Source organism: Mugil cephalus, chromosome 6, assembly GCF_022458985.1.
Source record: "Mugil cephalus isolate CIBA_MC_2020 chromosome 6, CIBA_Mcephalus_1.1, whole genome shotgun sequence".
NCBI lineage: Eukaryota > Metazoa > Chordata > Actinopteri > Mugiliformes > Mugilidae > Mugil > Mugil cephalus.
In genome coordinates, this window is record NC_061775.1 from 24,867,153 (window position 1) to 24,889,189 (window position 22,037).

A 22,037-nucleotide genomic window follows, 5' to 3' on the forward strand; every position below is an offset into this window, starting at 1 on the left:
CACTATACCCACAGCACACAACACACCGCCTACACAACTCTGCACATCAGCTCCTTCCTTAAAATGCATCTACTTTTAGTTTATTAAATGTCTATGGGCTTTTTCACTTTTTTTTTTTTTTTTTTGCTTTTAGGGATGTGACACACCTTTGTTGATGCAGTTTAAGAGAAATAACAAAAAATATTTTAAAGTTTCCTATTATTTAAAAGAAGTAGGATGGAGTGAAAATTGTGCACTCAGGACCCGGATTATTACCCATAGTAACGTATGCATACATACTAAAGTACTATAATATACAGATACTAGTAAACACTGAATAAACAAGATAAATAAAATAAGAAATATAAAGTAGAAATATAAATAAAAACGGCAACAAAGCAACATGAATAATGGTACAGAGCAGCATGAATTGTTCAAGTTTGTGCAGGAAACAAATGTGCAAAACTATTTAAATTATATACACACACACTGATCAAGCATAAGATTATGACCAGCTTCCTAATATTGTGTAGGTCTCTCTTGTGCCTCTAAAACATGGGCTGGAAACATGTTGTAGTGGGGGGCCTGTCTGGGATCTAGTGAATTTGGAGGCCAGGTCAACACTTTGTGTGTCGGGTGTGGGGATGTCTTCTGGCAATAAGGAAGTGTCATTGCTATGGGGTGGGAGTGCCAGGTCTGGTCTAGGTGGGTGCTACATGTCTAAGTAACATCCACACTAATGAATGCCTCTTGCACCCAAAGGTGTGGTGTGTTTGGTTTTGCGTTTCCCATAACATTTACCAAACCGCAGAGAGGATCTCGCATGTTGGGGAAGTACAGTCCCGAGATCTATAGAAAGTTTGGGTGAAAAAAATAAAAAGGAAAAACAAAACACTATAGTTCATTAAAAACTTTTTTCTTTATCAAGAAGATAAGATCCAGTTTCATCCATCAACGTGCCCACCATCAGTCATCAGCAATAATGCAAAATGATAAGAAAAGTTATTTGTAAGGTAAATCATTTTTGAATGACATGTTTGATGGATCGGCATCTTTATAATTCAGTTTATTTCTATTAATAATGTTGTATAGGCCATTCCATGCAGTTTACTCAACTTTATTGACTTTAATCCCACAAGTTTGTATCTAACCATCAAGACGCCTTCAAACCAGACACTTTCCCCCGCGCTGTCACAAACAAACTATTTTTCAATTTGTAATTTGATTGAATAATGATAAACATTTATTGGAACATGACATGTGACGGAAACGTCAATCAATCTCAGGAAATATCATGACTTCAGTCCAATTTAGGCTGCCACATCTTTTGATATCATTGCGGGGTTGATTTAATTTGATCAAACTCAGGCGACATTCTTTCAATATCCTCTCATTGTACTGTAGCCCACACTGTAAATTCTCAATGCTGAATCCGCCAGCAGACGTGGAGCCTGTTTGAGAGTCTGCTGGTGTGCCGGGAGGTGGTGCTGAGTCTTGGCAGATGCATAGGATGGTGGAGGGCTCTCACTGAGGTGATTAATCAAAGCTGACATTTGGATGGAAATGAGTTAAGTCGGAGGGTTCATCTCTGTAATAACAGAGTGCTGCAGAGCCATTGTCCAATATAAAGAATTTAACTAGCATAAAGCATTGCAGTGGAGCCATAACTGCTTTATATGAGACATAACGTAACAGAAACATTAGTCTAAACAGCTCTTTGGCTATATTACATTTATTATACTCCAATAAATTAAATTCTATCCAAGTTTGGTTCACACTCTTCGTTATTAGATGAGCCAATTTGGCGAAATGAAAACATCCAAGTGGTCCCTTTATCAATTAATGATTATATTTTTAATTTATAAACAGAAATACTTCAAATTAATCCGGAAAAAGAAACCGATCTACGCATTTCGATACAAAGGCAATAATTAGGCAAAAAATGGGTTGTGTTGGGTTTAATTACTGAAAGCTTTCGGGATCTTTCAGTCACTTCTCCAAGCTCTTATCAGTGGATGAAGTGGTGGCGACCAATAACAAAATACTCAATTAAGTCAAATTTGAAAATGGACCATTTCCAGGACAAACTCCATATGCTGCTGAAGGCAGAGGCGCAGCTTGTCAACAGGCAAAGTAGTTAAAATGCCTGGGAAATCAGGCCAACAGGGGCACCCAAGGGCCAACAAAACTTTAGTGGCAATGTGCCAAGCTTGACAACCAGATCCAGTTAAAAATTCAAAGGAGTTATGGCCCTCCCCCCCTTTGGAGGCAACACAGTGGTGTGGTGGTTAGCGCTGATGCCTAACACCAAGAAGGTTCTGGGTTTGAGACTGGGGCCTTACTGTGAGGAGTTTGCATGTTCTCCTTGTGTCTGTGTGGGCTCTCTCCTGGTACTCTGGCTTCCTCCCACCATCCAAAGAAATGCTCTAAATTCTAAAGTTGTCGTAGGTGTGAGTGTGGATGGTTGTCTGTCTTTCTGTGGTAGCCCTGTGATGGACTGGATACCTGTCCAGGGTGTACCCCGCCTCCCCCATCTTCCCAATGACAGCTGGGATAGACTCCAGTGATCCAGCTTTCAGGCCAAGGATCCCTGATGGAGAGATACATCCCCTACCTACTATATGTGTACTATATTAAACTCTGCCTAGTGCTATTCATAAGTATACATTATTATTATTATTATTGTTATTATTATTATTAACATTTTGCATTCAATATTAAGCTGTCCCATATCCCTTTACTAAATTGTGCATTTAAAGAAATGTATATTTGTGTGGGAAATTAAAAAAAATATATAAAAAATTTCTAATCAACCAAAGATTTTGTGACCCCCCTGCAGTACCTCCACAGACCCCCTAAGGGACTAGATGCCTTATGGGATGCAGCTAGTCTAGCCTTAGCTATGCCAGGCAGACATTTGCATAAAACAAACAAACAAACAAACAAAAAACATCAAATTATTTGGTTTGTTGTTTCTTTGTCAGTTTTAATACTTCTTAACTTAGCTCTGTTGCTCTGTTGCCAACAGTGATAGTTCCCACCACTGGTTAACTAGTTAGCTTAACTAACTCAAAAGGACATTAAAAAAAAGCCACTAGGAAAATTTGCCAAGGGCCCTAATGGACTCTTCAATTGACTCTGGCTGAAGGACACAAATCTCTAAATCTGCTCTAAGAATTTTTTGTGACATTATTTCTGATGTCAATAATGGCTATTATGGTGAAGTCAATTTAATAGTGAAAAAGCTCCTCGAAACCGGTTCAAGATGCTTTTTACATCCAGTTTGGACTTTTACACATTCGCTGTGGTGACAGAAATCATTGTCATTGTGACCTTTTTAATGCACCCTACTGCCTCCACCAGTCATTCCCTGTTGGCCCGTGCAGAGGCATTAGACTCTAAAGCGTGGACAATGAGTTTAAGTGCATAGGTGCCATGCTAGACAGGCAGAGCTTGCACTTTCGGGGACATCAAATTTGTTCCATAGGGCCAGGCTGAAGAATATAATTCATTTCAAACCTACTTTCCACTTTACGTAATCACCACTTGCTGTCCTTTTTAGGGACACTATTCTACGGAGTGACAGAGTAAGTGTCAGTGTCACTATGGCTGGGGGTGTTCAGGGGTGGAGTTATGGATTCATTTTGCATATAAAGTAGTGTTCCATGGAAAGCATGCCCACCCAAACCTATGTCAGTGGAAGAAGTATTTGCACTAAACAGCTTTAAATGTTTAGAATGACAATCTGCCGGCATGCACAGTATACACGGGGGCGGATGTATATAGCAAACTGACCAGGCAGAACGCTGATGATGGATTCTGAAAAATCAGCACATAGGGAGCATCAACAATGAAGTATGAATTTGAGATTGGGGAATGATTGTGGTTATAGCAAAGGGCAATGGGTTGGGTTGGGCTGGGTAATGAGAATTTAGCATATTATAAACATCAGGAATATGACAGATGCCATTTATAAGGGGATATGTTTGGAGACGTGCATAAGGTGGTGTTTTCTTACAAATGAAACACAGTCAAACAAGTTGTACAATAACAAGAAGTTAGAGTAGCAACTACTGCATCTACTACATATTTGACAGTACAAAAACAAACTGCAGGATTAACCCAGTAAACATACTGGTGGCTTCTAAATGAACAGCATAGTAGTAGATACACACGATGAAATGTTACAATCCCTTGTGCCATGATCTGAGGCAAAACACATTTAATTCAATTCAATTCAGTTTTATTTATATAGCGCCAATAACAATACAAATCGTCTCAAGATGCTTCACAAAAACCAGCCTGCAACCTCCAGAGCAAGCCTGAGGGCGACGGTTTAGAAGCCGAGTCCAACTGAACAGCCAAACAAGATCTAAGACAGTGTCACGTTTTCTGGTGAAGTAAAACCCAAATGCAGGACACAGAGGGAGGCAGATCTAGGAAACAAAATAACTTCAGAAAAACTCAAAATCTAGAACTTAAGGTGTTTCAGCAAAGATGGCGTATTTGAAAACTACAAAAACAGCTGAGGACCAAAATTAAGACAAGAACTTTGGAACATGAGGAACTGAACAGCAGGACAAAACAGGGGTAGAGATAGCACAGTGTTTCCCAGCCTTTCTTGAGACATGGCACATACTTTACATAAGAAAAATCCCACGGCACCCCACCAAATAAAAATGTCACAAAAAGTAGATAAAACGAAATAATGATCATCTATCCATCATCTACAGGCTTTTGTTTGGAGATGGCATTTAAGTTTGCTTGGAACCATGGTTCTGTTACACAGCTTGTTCCCACACACCAAGCGTAACAAAGTCACCTCAGTTGGTTCCTCTGTAAAAGTAAATCCAAAGGAAAGACTTCTTTCATTTCTTCTGCTTTCTTCTGACCACTACTCATACTAGGACCTTCATCGGGGTCAGAACTTTCTCTAGGACTCAGTTTGGATGAAGTACTTTTTCTTTTCAAGTCCATCGCTATTACTGCTGTGTCACTCAAAGTATGACTCATTCTGTTGTTTGAATGGCCGCAGGTAAATAGACGAGTTAATTATCAGCCTTCTGTCATCCAGTGGAAGAGGATTTAATTGCTCGGCCTGTCACTATCTATCACTGGCATATGACAACCAAAGACTAACTATTGGTACAGTGGTTGGAAATCACTGGCATTGCAGACGACTTGAAAGCAAAGTGAAAGGCAGGGCTATATATGCACACACACCTGGACAGAGGGACTAATGAGACACAGGTGAACCTAAAGAGGAGCACACAGGGAGATACCAATCCAACGATAAAAGGGGGGCAAAAACAAGAAGTAAAACAAGATCACCAAGGATCACCAAGGAACAACTTTACAACATAAAAACAGGAAACACAAGGAAAACCAAAGAGGGCATCAGAAAATTCTTGATAAAAGTTTAATAACTCTAATGGTGCCCAGTGGACCACACGATGGTGGTTTGTGTTTGTTCACGTCAATCAAGCAAATATGTTATTTTTGACCAGTACTTTAATACCACAGCCGTTTGTTCTAAAATGTCCTGCTTTGATAGTTGTTGAAACCACAATAAAAGACCCAAACTCCAAAACTATTACAACCACTGCGCAAAGCAACGTTTGGTAGCAATTCATGCAATCCCAGAGCAGGCTAGAAGAGATCACACTTACAACACCTAAAACATGAGGTTCAGTACAAACAGCTCTGATCCCAATCACTGAGGTGTGTGAGTCTTACTGTTGTTTGGCAACATGTCACCGGGCTGTCAGTCACTGGTGTGACAGGATTACTGGCTTCAACAAAAAGGCACATCGTGTATCATTTGGGCTCAAGTGCACACAAAAACACACACATATATACACACTGAATCCATTCTGTTGGAATCTTTTACAAAAAATAATTGTGATCAAGATTTTAAACCATGCTTACATTTGCACTGATCAGCCACATCATTAAAACCACTGATAGGAGATGTAAATTACGATGTCCATCCTGTGACGATACTGATGACTGATTGTGGGAACGTTGATTCATGAGGTCAGATCTTATCTCTTTTATAAAGATGTTTTTTTTCTCGGGATTGTACTTTCTCAACATGCAAAAATCCTCTTTACAATTCTGCACTGAAGCTCGGTTTGGTAAATGTTGTGGAAAACACACATTGATCAGCCACAACATTAAAACCACTGACAGGAGAAGACAATAACCATCTTGTAAAAACTTCTACTTCTTCTGCTTGGAAACTTGTGGACCTAGTGTCAGTGTGGATATTATTTAGACACGTACCAACCCCACACTATAGCAATGGCCCTCTTTGATGATACACAAACACAAAAATGGTTTTGGAACAACTTAAAAAATTGGATTGACCTGGCCTCTAAATTCACAATGTTCATGTCAAAATGTTATGCCTGATCGGTGTATTGTTGGTCTCATGGACCATAACAATGTGTCAATTTCCAACATGCCAATACTTTTCCCCTCACTTGATGGAGAACTATTCCTTTTCCTTGCACTGTTACTGAACCTTGGCTGTACTGTATAGTGGTTGAGCGACTACAAAATCAAATATGGATGTAAACTGCCGAATCCACTGTGAATATCAAAACACAGGGATGCTGGAGTTTATCTTAATGCACTCTTTACTTTTCTGTCTATAAGACCATATACCTACAGTGACTCCAGCAGAGCATGGTGGAGTTACAGAGAACCCTCAGAGGTGCAATTATATGATTCAAATGTAACAGCACAGCCATAGAGTTGGTTCACCCCTCTGGGAAACACTGAAGCCACTGTCATCTGCTGGTATGTGTGGAATACATGAAGAGATTCATGTCAATACCACGTATTGCTGATCTAATCCCAGACTCGCAATGGCCTTCCTCCGACTGAAACAGTTCAGGAGCAGCTTTGTGTTCCTGAATTTAAATGATTTTTAAAGTGAGTGCTAAAGCAGCATGAAATTGGTTGTGTTTGCAGACAACTCCGTGGATGCATATTTCTTTACAAGAGGAACACTAATCAGAAGACTCTGTATTGTGTCGCCATTATTCCACAGAGGCTGAACATACAACGTGAAATGTGTTATTTTTGCTTATAGGACCAAAAAAAAAAAAAAGCCAACTAAAAGAAAAGTTGTGTCACTTTGATGAGTCTTCACAGAATTCAACTCTAATGCTTTTCTGTTATTTTTCCACAATACGCCATTTTAATTGCTCCATACTAGATAAATAAAGCAGACAGGACATTAGAAGGAACGATTTTGAAATGACCCCACGGTGGTTATATAAGTGTTATTTGTTCCACTGCTTGACACTTTTGCTGGATATTTAATATTGCATTAACTACAAAAAGCAGACACGCAAATACAGAAGATTCACTACAACGTGTAAACCATTCATTAGCCCAGTGTTACAGTATGTTTTACTGTTCCAACATTCATTGGACAGATGAAACCATTATAAGATTAACCTGGATTGAAATGACAGAAAGAAAAAAAATAACAACATTCAAGTAGCATTAAATTTTAAGTAACAAACATTGTGTCAAACTGTTTAATGCATCAGACTCAGAAATAGCATACATAATAGCTTTCCTTTTGATTTCTTTTTGATCAGACACCTGACATGTGTCTTCCTCTGCACTAACGAAAAGGAAGAAGCTCTGTCGAAACATGTCAGGTATGTTTCAAACAACCTAAAAGTGTCTGATATAAAAGAAATGAAAGGAAAAGCCAACAGCATTATAGACACTATGAATTTTATTGGATACACATACACAATGTCAAAACAATGAGTCAGTCTGAGCCCTTGTCTGAGTGAGTACAGCTTGAGTACTACATCTGATAACTGGAAACAAGCTTCTTTTAACAGACACCGATCAGCCACAACATTATAACCACTGACAGGAAAAGTAAATAACATTAAACATCTTGTGACAGTTCAATGTTCTGCTGCGCAACTTCTGACATAGTATTTATATAGAGTCAATAACAATGCAAATTGTCTCAAGACGCTTTACAAAAAGCGGCCGACAAAAAACTTTCCATATGAGCAGAACCCAGCTCATAGGGCCCCATCAAGGCTGGACAGTTAGAAACAGACAAAAGAGAGAAAAGAAGCTTGTATGATATAAGTTCAAGGCAACACACACATATGCCAATGGAACCCGTCGGCTCGTTGGTCTAGGCGTATGATTCTCGCTTCGGGTGCGAGAGGTCCCGGGTTCAAATCCCGGACGAGCCCACATTTAGTCCGTTGTATACTGATCAGCCACAACATTATGACCACTGACAGATGAAGTAAATGACCATTGACCATCTTGTGATAATTCAGTGCTCTGCTGGGAAACTTTTGGACCTGGCATTCATTCGTGTGGATGTTACTCAGCCTTGCAGCGCCCACCTAGACCAGACCAGACCAGGCGCTCCTTGATGGCAGCAGCCTGACACAGCCACACACACAAGGAAAAGTTTATTTTATTTTTTTTTATTTGTGACACTCACTTTTTATTCAGCGATAATATTATGTTTACAGTGTGGAATAATGAGCATCTCAAAGTTCACACTCAGTTTACCAAGTTCTCACTGCTGTCACTTATATGTTGCTAAATTGTCCTGCCAACCTACTCACTGGCAACAAATAACAATACATATAATTCACACAATGCATTCTTATGGGACTGATGCTCGCCATGAAGGGACCTGGCCTTGCTTTCGAATAATGATTGCTTTTGCTGGGGCATGTTATTTTCCCCAGTCACCAGACCCACAGCTCATGCAGCAGTTTCCTGATTGATGGCCCGTATGTGCAGCCGTTTCAATGTTTGTGACAGCTGGCACACTTTGAATAATTGCTTGCCTCTGTATCTTCTTTTACGCATAATTGGAGTCTTTCTTTGTCAATGAGGTTCCCTTTGCTCCCACTTTTGAGTGTGTGCACGCGAGTAGGCTGGATGTGTTCAGACATGTAGGTTTTTTGAGAAAGGGCTGAGCGTGGGAGTTTGTGCTCCTGTGCAGAATGCGCGTGTGGGCCAATCCGGTGTCAATGCAGAGTATATTAGGCCGACAGAGTGTTTCGAGCCGTAACATCATTACTGAATGAGGCTATCTGTTGGCTGTTCTGCGGTGTTTCGCTAATGATGTAATTCCAAAAATAATGCGATACTGAAAGTGGGGGAACATCTGGTTTGGCATGCACATGCCAATGCCGTGCCTTTAATTTATGCAGTACACATAAATATACAGTATAGGAGCTTTAATTTCAGAAACTCAAGAAAGAGTAATGAATGTCCTTTTTCCAAATATGAACTTATGAGCTGAGGCAAAGTGAAACTGAAATATGCAAATACTTCAATCTTTACTCTTACTAAAAATGTGTGTATGTGCGTTTGATTCAGCATGGGAGTAATTTGGCTACTGAAGGTGGGTGCTATAATGAAACTACACCTATTTTGATTTCCTATTTGAGCTCCAATAATGCCGGTGGTGGCTCCCTCTGCCTGATCGCCTCATTAAAGAGCCATAAAGCAGTTTGACACTCACAGGATGCCAATCCATCACAGCTAGGCCACTTCTGATGGGGGAAAAACCTCTTGGGGAAGAAAGCTGCAATAGCTGCGAGGAAGGGAAAAAAAAAAAAAACACTCACAAAAAAACAGTCCGTGTCAAACTGAGCTGTCGTCTGGTGAGCAGAGATGCCAACACCCCTGAGGCGGCAGAGCTGGATCCAGATCCAGTTGCCGACTAACACGTCCCACAAACTCATGAGCGAGGCAATTAGCAAGAGCCCCTGTGGATAGCACATTCCTCTCCCAATGATTATTTCTCTCACCCCCAACCCCTCTTTCCTTCTCTTTCGTTCTGTTTTCACTTCTCTTAAAATTCCTCCGCCTCCTTGCCAGTCCGGCGCTTACAATTCAGCCATCAACACATTTCCGTGAAGCCGTGGCTGTCTCCCCGAGCACAGTTGTGCGGCCTGTTGTTGTTACACAGCAATGTTCCTCATTACTCTAATTACCTCTGCAGGAAAATAAAAAGAAATAAAATGTCATTTGGGAGGCCAATTAACACAATTGAAAGCTAATCCATACTGCAGAAAATTCAGAGTTTGTGATTAAATTGCCAGCATCTCATCACTTTGTGAAGTACAGCATTAGGTTTAATATATAGTTATTTTGCCACTAAGGTGGGAAAATATGAAAAGACAAAATAATTCTTTTCCAATAGTAATGTCAGATATATAGCCAGTGAGCTGCTGAACCATTTTGGTTTGCACACACAAAAACAGTTTAGCTTTAACTCTCAAAAAAAATAAAAATGTTGTATGAGGTAACCCCGTCAGCACACTGCAATTCATTCTCTTTGACAACGTCTGTTTCTGTCAAAACAAGCCCCATCTGGATTGGCAACCAGAACATTATTTCAGACACTGTAACACTCAGTTTAAAGAAAAATATCAGATTTCACCCGAGCTAAATCCAGTGAACAAATAAAATGTGACAGTGTAACATCAGGGCTGACTGATGTGTTAATTGACTCACCAGGACTCTGTCAGTGTGCATTTGAATGTTTAAAATAGTTTGCAAAGGATAACTTTATAATGAAGATGAGGACTTTTAAAAATAACTCTTCTGATATTGTCCATCGCAAATGACCATCGGTGAAGTGTCATTTGGCTACAAGACACCATACAGGTTTTTCAACCTTAAGGACTTTCACAACGTTCACTGCACAGTATAATTAAACCAAATGACTCACACTTCCTACATGGTTGAGGCAGGTGTTTCAACCCACACCAACCAGCAGGAAGTGAATTTCATCCAGAAAGATAAGGCACATAAAGTTGACAAAAGGTCAATGTAGTCCCATGTTGTCCAAGGTAAAGACCAATATTCTAGTTGGAGGAAGCTAAGTTAAAAGGAGAAACGTAACTTCTAAAGTAAATACTTTAGTATACTGGTAAAGTACCGTTTGCTAAACCAACACCACAAAACCTCAAATTTTGTCTAAAGACCACAGTATAATATCTACGACTGCAGGAAAATGCTCTCAAGTCACTGGTAGATATGGCGCCATTAGCTTTTAGCCAATGCTAGTGGCCTTCTTTCACATGCTTTTCTTTGTGGTAAATGTATTGCTGCTCCATGTGATTATTGTTGTTGTTATTATTATTATTAGTTTACTGAACTGAGATGATGCACACTAATCAACATTGATGCGTTAGTCATGCACTTTAAATGCACCGGGCTTAACACAAATGCTAAATTTCAGCCGTGGTCCTAAGGCATCAGTTCATCAGTTCAAGAGTGTTCCAGCTAATCCACTCATGGAAACACCTTTGAAGTCCAGTGAAATTTAAATTGTCTGCCTGCGGCCTCGTGAGCTTTCCTGACTTGAGAAAGTTAAGACATGACTCAGAGCATGCCCAAGAAAACAAACACGTTTGATTGTTATGAAGCCAACGTTCATGGATTACATCGTTGGGATGGAGGCTAAACTAAATATTAAAAAACAAAAGTCAACCATCACAATGATTCCACCTTACGTTTCTCTACTTAATGCCCAGAGCATGGATTGCAGATGACGTTACTAGTCCATCTACAGAGTTTACAGTAATGCTTCTTACATTGGTCAGTCAAGTCTTCCAACCCACACCAACCAGCAGGAATGGAATTTTATCCAAAAATAGACAGCAAACAAAATCAAATGTTCCATATGGTTCAATGTTTGTCATAATCTAGCTAATCTAGTTTATTTCTCCACCGTCCAATACTTATCTTTTTAACTCCAGTCTGACCTCTTCCACGTGGTGTAACATCAAATGAATACGTTATGTGTCTGCTGGGCTTTAATGTACTGTTTACTACACCAAGATCACAAAACTGCAAATATTGTCTTTACAAAGTGCTTACCTAATTAAAGTCTGCGATAAACCTCAAGTATGTAGCCTGTAAACTATGTTATTTCCATCAAGGCATGATTTATGAGCATAATTTCCACCATCAAAACACGGGAAAGCACACACATCCCCAAGGATAATATATTCACTTCACCTGATGATACTCTTTCATCAGTAACCCCCTAAGCAAACAGGCTATACTGCACACACTGACGTTAATGCTATCGCTCAATATGTTGCGCGAGCCTCGTTTTTCACCGAGAGCTAAACGGTAATGAGTTTGAAATTTTTATGATGGTATATTTAAAGCTAAAGACTACCCTCACCATACACAAGCTATTTAGTATGTTGCATTTGTCCAGTTAATAATGACAGCATTAAAAGATTATGCGAACGCCTGTTTTTCCTCCAAGACAGGCTGGAAAAAAGCATGCAGTGAGTCAGGGAGAGGGTTACATTTGACCGAAAAGTATGGCAGAACCTGAGGGACATGTGGTAAATGAGTCTTCTATTCCTCTGCTCACTGAAACTGTAGGATGGTAGGATGCTTAGAAAAACAAAAAGTGCCCTTTTTTTCCCCCCAGGCCTGCACACGCTGCGATATTAATAAGTGTCCTTTATCATTCATCGCAGTGGGATCTTGTTAACCTATGCACCACACTTAATCAGTCATGAGAAAAACAAGCCATGTCACACATATAATGTAAGTCCAAGGCTAACACATAACACATCCAGCAACACCCGCGACCCTCGTGAGGATTAAGCGGTATGGACGATAAGATGAGATGAGATGAGATGAATAGAGGATAAATAAACGTCTCTTGGACAGGAAACTGAGCCAGTGCATCCAAATGTATGTGATGACAGTGCGCTGGCTCGTTGGTCTAGGCGTATGATTCTCGCTTCGGGTGTGAGAGGTCCCGGGTTCAAATCCCGGACGAGCCCTTTGGTACACAAAATTAAAACGGCTGACAGGAAAAGAAATTAATGTTGACATTTCAAAGTTCTGTTGGGAAACTTTTGGAACTACAATTTCTGTGGATGTTACTTAGATATGTACCACTCACCTAGACCAGACCACACCAGGCATAGCGATGGCAGCAGCCTGACACAGACGCACACACACAAAGAGGTTCAATTGCAACTAAAAAACATAAAGAACAGGACAAGGTGTTGACCTGGCCTCCAAATTCTCTAGATCCCAAGGAGCTCATGATGTTATGCCTGATAGGTGTGTATTGTCTGTGCAGGTATTCATTCATTCACTTAATTTCCAATTTTGCTCACTGTTTAAAACACTTGTTTCCACAACTGTTTCCTTTGGTACTTTCACAGGAAGAATGCATTAATTCCAGCAAGAGATATTTATTGCAGAGTAAGTGGTTGCATGGTTATTGGGAGCTAATATGTTCCTACTGAATGTGACTCACAATTCCTTCTAAACGGGTCAGACCTTTGTGATTAATGTGGTTACATGAGTTGTTTTTATTCTGGGTGGGCTGTTATTCTGGTTATTAGCAAATAAATAAATAAATAAATAATGTAATAGCAGCAGTAAAAAAAAGGATTTACCGGAACATTAGCAATATGTGATGTAGGAATTTAGTTTTCCTTATTCAGTTAAATCAATTTTAATTGTTGTTATTTTTAAATTTAACACCAAATGTCTGCATTGATACATATAATAAACTAGCAATTCCGATATCAAATGGAATATATGACAAGGGAATATGATCATGGATCAGTTTCAGCAGGTGTTGCTAAGGGAAGCTACAGTGAATCAGTCATGAAAGGAGTTCTTCTTTTGAATAATCCTGCTGGAGATGAACCTGGGCAAAGGTACAAAATGAAAACCTTCTGTAAATCATTCATGACCAGCTGAGGTTCAGTCACGATCAATGTGCTGGAATAATGACTTAAAACTGGTCATGACCCTCAAACTATATGATAGAAAAGTATAAAAAAATGATTTTAATATTTTATTTTATCTAATATAAATATTACTCTAAAGGGACGCCAAGTTGACACTTATTGCAACTGCAGTATTGTTAAGTCACTGTTAATCATACTTGTTCTTTAGCTGATGCTCTCAAATACAGCTTTTTCATCTCTTTAGCTTTTCTTTTCAATCTGTCATGCTGACTGCAGAGAGTTTCTCTTTAGGTACTAGTTGGTAAGGCAGCATTAGCTAATAGCTGAAGCGAGTGGCTTTCTTTTTCATGCTTTTTTCCTTATAGTAAATGTATTGCTGCTCTCTGTGTTTGATACTCAACATCAGTTCATGCAGACTTGTGGGATTTGTATCAAATCCACACATGGAAACCTTTGAAGTGCAATCAAATCCAAGAGTTTTTGTTTTTTTTTCTGCCTAAGGGCTTATGAGTTGTCCTGATTTTAGTAATGCTAACGTGTGGCTCAGGAGATTTCCCAAGAAAACAAATACATTTGGTTGTTATGAAGCCAACATTAGCACTTACAATTTAGGGATGGAAACTAAATAACTGTTGAAAAACTACTTTTCTCTTCTCACTGTCCAGAGTATGGATTACAGTTGATCTAAACAGTGTATTGTATTTTAAAGTCACACGCACTTAACTCATTCAAAACTGCTTGTATAATGTTCAAAGTAAGAAATAATCTTCTTCCTAACAATATACGGAACATGTTCATGTACAGACAGGGGGCCTGTTATATCAGAGGGAATTTAACATCGCTGTTTATGTGTGTGTGTGTGTGTATCCATTTGTGGGATGAGTTTGGGGAATACACTGCGTGAGGAAATAAGGCACAGTGGAAATGTAACACAATTTGGGAAGCAGTATACAGAGATGATTTTCACAAGGTATAGGAATGAAGAAGAGATATCTTAAGCACTTTAAATATTATTGTTGTTGTTGTAATTGCTATTTTATTATTATTTAGCAAAGGAGGAGGAAAACAGTGAATGATAACATACTAATACTGACAAGGGGTGGGGCCAGATAAGCGTGTTGCTTCCCCAACTCCTTTTGGAACATTACCAACAATTTAAGTTACTTACTAGAAGTATTTTTCTGTTTTTTGTTTCTTTTTTAATTGTGTATGCATTTGATGCACCTCTTTTCTTTTAAATGTTCGAAATAAATACATAAAACCAAACTAAACTAACTAACTATATATACTAATGGAGAGATGTTGTGTGCACGGTAATGTTGCTCAAAGTAAATTTGGGAAAAGTCCCATTGCCCTCAAAGATTCTGTGTTAATACTGTACCACACATACAGCCTACAATTTTATCACCAAATTGCATCAACCTAGTGACCTGAAGTAAATTAGGTGGAATAAATGCATTTGGATATTGAGAGCATCTCCATTTAATAGCACACAAATACGCTCATAAAAACGCAGCTTACTTCAGGTCAGTGGGGAGAGATCTAACCAAATCAGTGATTTATTTATTTTAAAAATTTGTCGCGGGGAGGAGATCGGTTCCTTTTGACTGAACGCACTGTGATATATGTGATACATTCATCAATACGGCTGAAACCATGCAAGCAAGGTTGCAGATAGTTTCACCATTCTCTGCTCGGTGAGACAGATAGGGCCCCTCTTGTTAAATTCATCTGTCAATGCTGTTGGAGGGGGAGATAAGAAGTGGAGGGACCCGCACGTGGAACCAGTCGAAGTCGCATTGATCGCTCTCGCCTTCGTTGCAGCACGATGGTTAAAAATGATTAGGTTTCCGGAACTGAAGTTAATTCTCAGGGACTGACTCTCTCTAACGAGAGTGTGACATGATCAATGCAAATGATCTCAAACTCTTGTGTTATCAAATTCAGCCCGTCACAGGCAGACGCTTAATCAACGACCCGTCATGTTTGAGGTTCCTGTTATGGGCAAAGGCTTCAGGCGGCGCGTCCAGCTACATGGTTCTTATCGTCCACACTCTGCAAAGTTAATATTTTATAGATTTGTCGCACGCATAAAATTGTGTTCGAAGCTGAATATTGATTTTTCTGTTTTTATTTTTACTCTTGTTGTTTGTGAATTCTGCTTTAATTAAAAGAACCATTGGATGTTAGTCAGACTTCCAAAGTCTTTGCTTTTGCTTTTTCTTTACTTGCAGTTTACTTTTTTTGGCATTGCTTGACATGCAAGATGGTTATGGTAAGGGCTAAAGATAAAGGTAGGAAAAATGCAAAAGAAAATATGCAACATGATATCCTGAAATGTCATTTTTTTTTTACAAGTTATTCATACACTGTTATATGATACCAGGCTAATTTGTAAAAAATAAACACTAAAAAAAAAGCCAATTGTGGCACGGTTACACTAATTTCTATAACAAATATAATATAAGTTATGGATTAATGTGTGCATTAAGCATTTCATTACTCCACACCAGCTGTTTTTGCAGACACAAAATCCAAATGTTTTGCAGCACCACAAGCTCTGACTTCATGACTGATGGTGGGAAGAGGTTAATTGGCATTTTCAATCGGTGGCCTTTAGTCACTGTGACTCTGTGACTTGCCAAAGCTGGGGGAAAGGCACGGCGCAGGGATGTGTCAGAGCAGTACAGTGCAACATCTGTGTCGATATTTTGGCTAATCGTCTGACTAGCAGCGAATGGAAGTCAGGAAGACACATTTAAATGATCACTGAAGCTATTGGAAGGGTTTGATTTTCCCCTCCAATCTGTTACACAATCGTTGTTACTCGCGGGGGTTGACATGGCTGCTCTTGCTTGTTCAACACAAAAAATTGATTCACCTCTTCCTCCGCGCGAGCTCGCTATAACTAGACCGAAGACAAACCAAAAGCAATTCGTTTGAAATTATTCCCCATAGTGTGTCTTCCTCAGGAACTCAATCTTGTGTTTACATTTCATATTACTCTGAACACACACTGCCTCTGCTGTGATTCTCCGCAACTCGACAGTAATGAAGAAATACTGGGACGGGCGTCTTGCTGGCCTCGTGGCTGGTGAACAGTGTGAGGTTTCACAAATCATTGAACATGCCCTACTTTATTTCTCCTTAGCAACTAGTAACACGGTGACGTCACGTCACTTCAAGACAGTAAGAACAAGATACTATTCTTAAGTGGTTGCATTTTGAAGACAAACCTTTAGCTTAGCTTAGCTTTGGTTCATAATGCAGAGGAAATAATAAAACACCATCACTATACACCGATCAGGCATAACATTATGACCACCTTATTTATGCCTCCAAACTAGTTGTGGAGAATGGACGTGAGCCTTCTGAGGGTGTCCTGTAGTGTCTGGAAACAGAATATTGTTAGTGGCGGCCATTGGATCCTATGAGTTGAGGGGAGGAGACTCTGTGGATCATCCCACAGATGCTTGATCAGTTTAGGATCTAGTGAATTTGGAGGCCAGGTCAACACCTTGTGCTGTTCTTCATGTTTTTTTTTTTTAGTTGTTCTGTGTGTGTCCAGGTCCAAAAGTTCCCCAGTGAAACGTTGAATTTTCACAAGATGTAATTTACTCTGCCTGTCAGTGGTCATAATGTTGTGGCCTTTCAGTGTACAATGGGCCAAACTATATGGTCTCATCTGCGATTTGAACCAGGACCTCGTAGGACCACACCCAAAGTGAGAATCATACAGGTAGACCAACGAGCCAACTCGTTATAGGTGTATGTGTTTGGGTGTACTGGCTCAATTTTCCGTCCAAGAGCCTAGAGTTTATTAATGGTGTAATGATCAAGCAACATATTTATGTGTTAACCTTGGGCTTACATTATATAAGAAACAGACACATTAGTTAGACTCCCAGGACCTCTGCAGCTGTTTTATTACGTTTATTATTGAAATACAGGGTATAGGGAAAAAAAAAAAAAGACTTGGCAGATGTCCACTAGCCGTCAAAATTTAAAGGCAAGACTGCCGCCCCTGTGCCATGTAATTTTTAAATTTTTAAAATTCATGTTGTGTTGTTTTTTTTTTGTTTTTTTTTAACCAAATCCACCTACAGTTGGTGACCTCTTGTTTTCTGCTGGCTGTTGCCCAGATGTAAAAAATATACAGTGAACATCACGAGCAACGCCTGAACCCAGGCTTTATTTTACAAAAGTCACTTCCGTCCAACTTCTTTTGGGGTTGCCACCTTCAGCAATATCAAAACAAGACTCCCTTGCTGGCATCTGTGATATTTCTCACTTCCCAACTCCACTGCTGTTTTGTGTTAGTTTTTATTTAAATAATGTTATTAAAGTGAGTTACCTGCATGAACTCCTCCTGGCTCCTCAGTTTCTTTGAACCACTTTCTTATTGTTTTGTTTCTGAGGTAAATTTAATACAGAAAGGAACCCAACTGTCTGTAATGTCGGGATGTCCGGTCATATAATGAATTCTATTTTGGTCTGTTTTGGTTGTGTCTCTCTGTGTTCACCTTGCGATAGGCTCGACCCGGGTGTACCCCACCTCTCAAAGACAACTGGAATCAGCTCCATTTTACCTCCATTAGTTTGTGAATACTTCTTCTAACACTTCTAATACTTATTCTCTTTGTATTTGACCTTGGAACTGTCACTTTATGGGAGCAACAGCAGCAAAACTATTTCCTTGGATTAGTAAATGATTCTGACTGACTCTCAATGACTTCTGTACAATCGCCTGCCACTGCTGTACTGTATAACTACTGTATCCCACCTTGCCTTTGGCCAGATTTGTCCTCCTCTCTGACTTCTACCTCTTCCCAGTGAAAAAAAAAACCCTCGCGCCGAGAGATGCTACACGAGAGCTCTCACGATCAAAATAAAAATCTGACAGTGTAAGACTTTAAAGATTCTCACTGCTCTGACCTACGTCTGCAGACACCAGTGAGGATTAGACACGAATTGTTGAACACATTTTAGACAAAGATTCTCAGTGCGGGCTGCCTAAAATAAGTTTTTCTATTTACATAACACCACGATTTAATAGAAAAGAAATAGTCTGACCCAGAGTGACACACAGTGATTGCTCTTACTGTGTTGCGGTTTAAAAGATTAAGTCAGTCGAAGTAGCAGAATATGTGGAGCTTCCATTTAGTCGTTGGCAGAAGCTATCCTTTGATTCGAATCAATGTTAAATCCTTGCATACTTCGGATAACCAAGTGTAGTTGTGTTTTCTTGCATGGGTATTAGTTTGCTGGCATGCATCCTTTAGTTCTTTAGGTCTAATTTTGCTTGATTGTATAACCATTAAAAAATCCTTAAGAGGGTGATAGAACTAAATGTAAATGTTAAACAAATATGTAATCACTTTTAGTCACCAAATCATTTCAACCAATACTTAAGTTTTTTATTACAATGAAAGTGATCCGTTGTTTTTCTCAGCCAAAGAGACTCCAGCACAGAATTGACTGCACAGTCTCGATGCATTAGGGATAATAACATAGGCCTTAATTACAACCAGCTGGGACAGGGGAGAACAGTACTGCATGCAGGGGAAACACAATGGGAGACTCAGAGACTTCTACTTGGCACTCCCGCAGTGTGTTACATCTTAATTCAAAGGATGAGTCCTCTCGTAGTCGCTATTTCTTAACCCAGCGTGTCAGAGCAGGTTAACAGACCCGTCCTCCTCCAAAAGGCTCACCTGAAATTGGGTGGAAAAACTGCCGTCTTTTCTTTTCCTGCGATGGCCAGTCATTTAATGGTGCATTCAGAAGGTCCTTGTGAATGGAGGGAATTCTGAAAATATCATGTTGTCATGTCACATTCATCAGATGTTTCCATCCAGGCTTTTAATCAGTTTCAAATATCACAGATCACAGAAAGGAAACAGATGCAAGCTCCTCACATGCGCTCATGTTTCTCCTCATCCGCTGCCACGTCAAACTGTGCTATGGGCCCACACGGTTGCTTCTGGGCCCGAAATAATGATAAACCAGCATCCATGCCTCGGGCAGCGCTGACTGTGCTTTTTACAGTATCCCAATGCGTCATGGGCACTGTGTCAAAAACCCTAAATCTAGAACTCAAATCGCCATGGGAACAAAGTTTAGGGCATCGGTCGGGCATAATTTAAGTAATTTGAAAATCTCTTTGGTCCAGCAGATAAAGTTCTTTTCCCAGGGAATCCAGGTGATTGAACATTCATTCATTCTTTCATTTCCTGTAACCACTTGTCATGGATTGTCTGGAGCCTATCCCAGCTGTCGTTGGGTGAGAGGCAGAGCACAGACCCTAGCGCCATAGCTGACATACACCTCCCCAGAAATGTAACTATGCATTGCGGCGATGCAGACACCAAGAGTTGGGATTAGTCCACTTGATAGTAGCACGTTTCTGCTTCAGTACTTCCGGCTGCTGCTCCTTCTCCACAATTTTCACATTGATTGTCTTAGATCGATAAAGATGAAACGGGAAAGGTTAATGGAGAAGGTTCAGGTATATAAACATTTGTATGACTCATCTTAGATGAAATTTTGGCAAAAAAGTTTCTGTCGCCTTTGTTGAAGGTGAAGCAGGAAGTAGAAACAAAAATAAACCAGATTGGCAAAAAAGACACAGCGCCAACTAGTGTTTGGGTGGATTTGTTACAGGGCGAGCCAGTGTGATGAGCGCACAAGTATTAAAGACTCGCACTGGTGCAGGAAACGTGCATTGGTGACAACATCTATGTCCCACAGTACCCTAAATGAGCCTTAACACACACAGAAAGACAACCACCTACATCTGGAGATGAAGAAGAAGAAGAACTTGAATTTCTATAGTTCCTTTCAAAGTACCCAAGGCGCTTTACATAAGTGTGGGGAAACATATAGGGGAAGGATGAGTGAAGACAAACACACAAAGGGGAAGGAAAACTAAGACTGATGGGGAAAGGCCATGGGGAAATGTGGGTCTACAGAGGTGATTTGAAGGTGTCTAGAGTAGGGGCATTGCATATATTGGGAAGGAGGGAGTTCTGCAAGGTTGGTGGGGGATGGACAGCCGGCCCATGTCTGAGGACTGCAAGTTCTGAGATGGAGTGGGTAGCTGGAGGAAGTCAGACAGGTAGCTGGAGGCAAGTGCATGAAGGGATTTGTAGGAGAGGTTTGTAGAAAATCTGGTAATGGGGAGCCAGTGGAGACAGATGAGAGTGGTGGGTGATATGCAGACAGGGCTTAGTGTGAGCTGAGTTCTGCACACGCTGGAGCCTGTCTAGAGTTTTGCTGGGAACCCCCAGACACACGAGAAAAGCAAGAAGTGTGTATTAGGGCATCGGAGTCTGAGAGTAAGAGGTGGACTCGGGAGAGGGTGGAGTCCATGATGACGCCCATGTAGGCACAGGGAGAGCACGCAAAGTCTGTGGTTGAACAGAAAACTCTGTGAATATAAAGTTACAGTGTTACAAGTGTTACAAAACATAACGTAAATTTATTTAAGGAGAAACTTTTGCTTTGGTTCCATTCCAGGAAAATGTGCCTTTGCTGTGTTTTACCCCTGGTGCCCCTACATAATTTCAAGCGGCTGTCATTCTAAACAAACAGGAGGAGACGACTCGCTGTGAATCGCCCGATAGGCAAGAACATCCCAGTGAGCAGGAATGGACATAAAATGATGAGATGATATTCAGTTTGTGACAATTTAAAAGAAGCCTTCTCCCCATCCCCTCCGGCCCTTCCCGGCTCCCACTGAGTCCTCTTGATAATAGTGTCAGCCAGTGATTGACATTTGCTAATTTCCCCACTTTAGCATGGGCAGTTTAAGGACAGTTAACGGCTTGAGGCTCCGAGCAGGAGTCTATGTTAATGACAGTCCCCGCTGGGACAGAGCCAGCCTTAGAACAGTTCATGTCGGCTCCATCTAAATCGCGATCTCGGTTCTGCTGGGTATAATTGGGTGACAGGAAGTGGCAGAAACTCATGGTTTTCTCGTACAAAAAGCACACGAGATGAGTGCTGAGGTTCCTGCGACATCTTTATTGAAATACAGGTAAGTGGCAGGCGAGATTGAACATTCTCATATCGCAGCCAAGCTAAAACTTTTCTTCCAACAGTTAGATTCACCGCCAATATCACTGCGGCAGTTTTCTAAAATTGGTTTAATCCATCTGGTTTCTGCACATGCTCCATTTTGTGATATTAAAATGAAAAAGAAAACGTATTTTTCACATCGGGTAGTGCAAGTTGGTTTTCATAACTGAGTAAAATGATTCAAAACTAACAGTTTTCTCAGTAAGAAAA

General features: G+C 40.2%; 2 non-coding genes across 2 annotated transcripts; both read left to right on the top strand.

Moving 5' to 3' along the window:
* The first annotated feature begins 8,150 nt into the window (after positions 1 to 8,150).
* trnap-cgg lies at positions 8,151 to 8,222 on the top strand. The gene has a single exon. It is a non-coding gene; the product is annotated as a tRNA-Pro (tRNA).
* A 4,527-nt stretch (positions 8,223 to 12,749) lies between these two features.
* Positions 12,750 to 12,821, top strand: trnap-cgg. Its single transcript has one exon. It is a non-coding gene; the product is annotated as a tRNA-Pro (tRNA).
* The last annotated feature ends 9,216 nt before the right edge of the window (positions 12,822 to 22,037 follow it).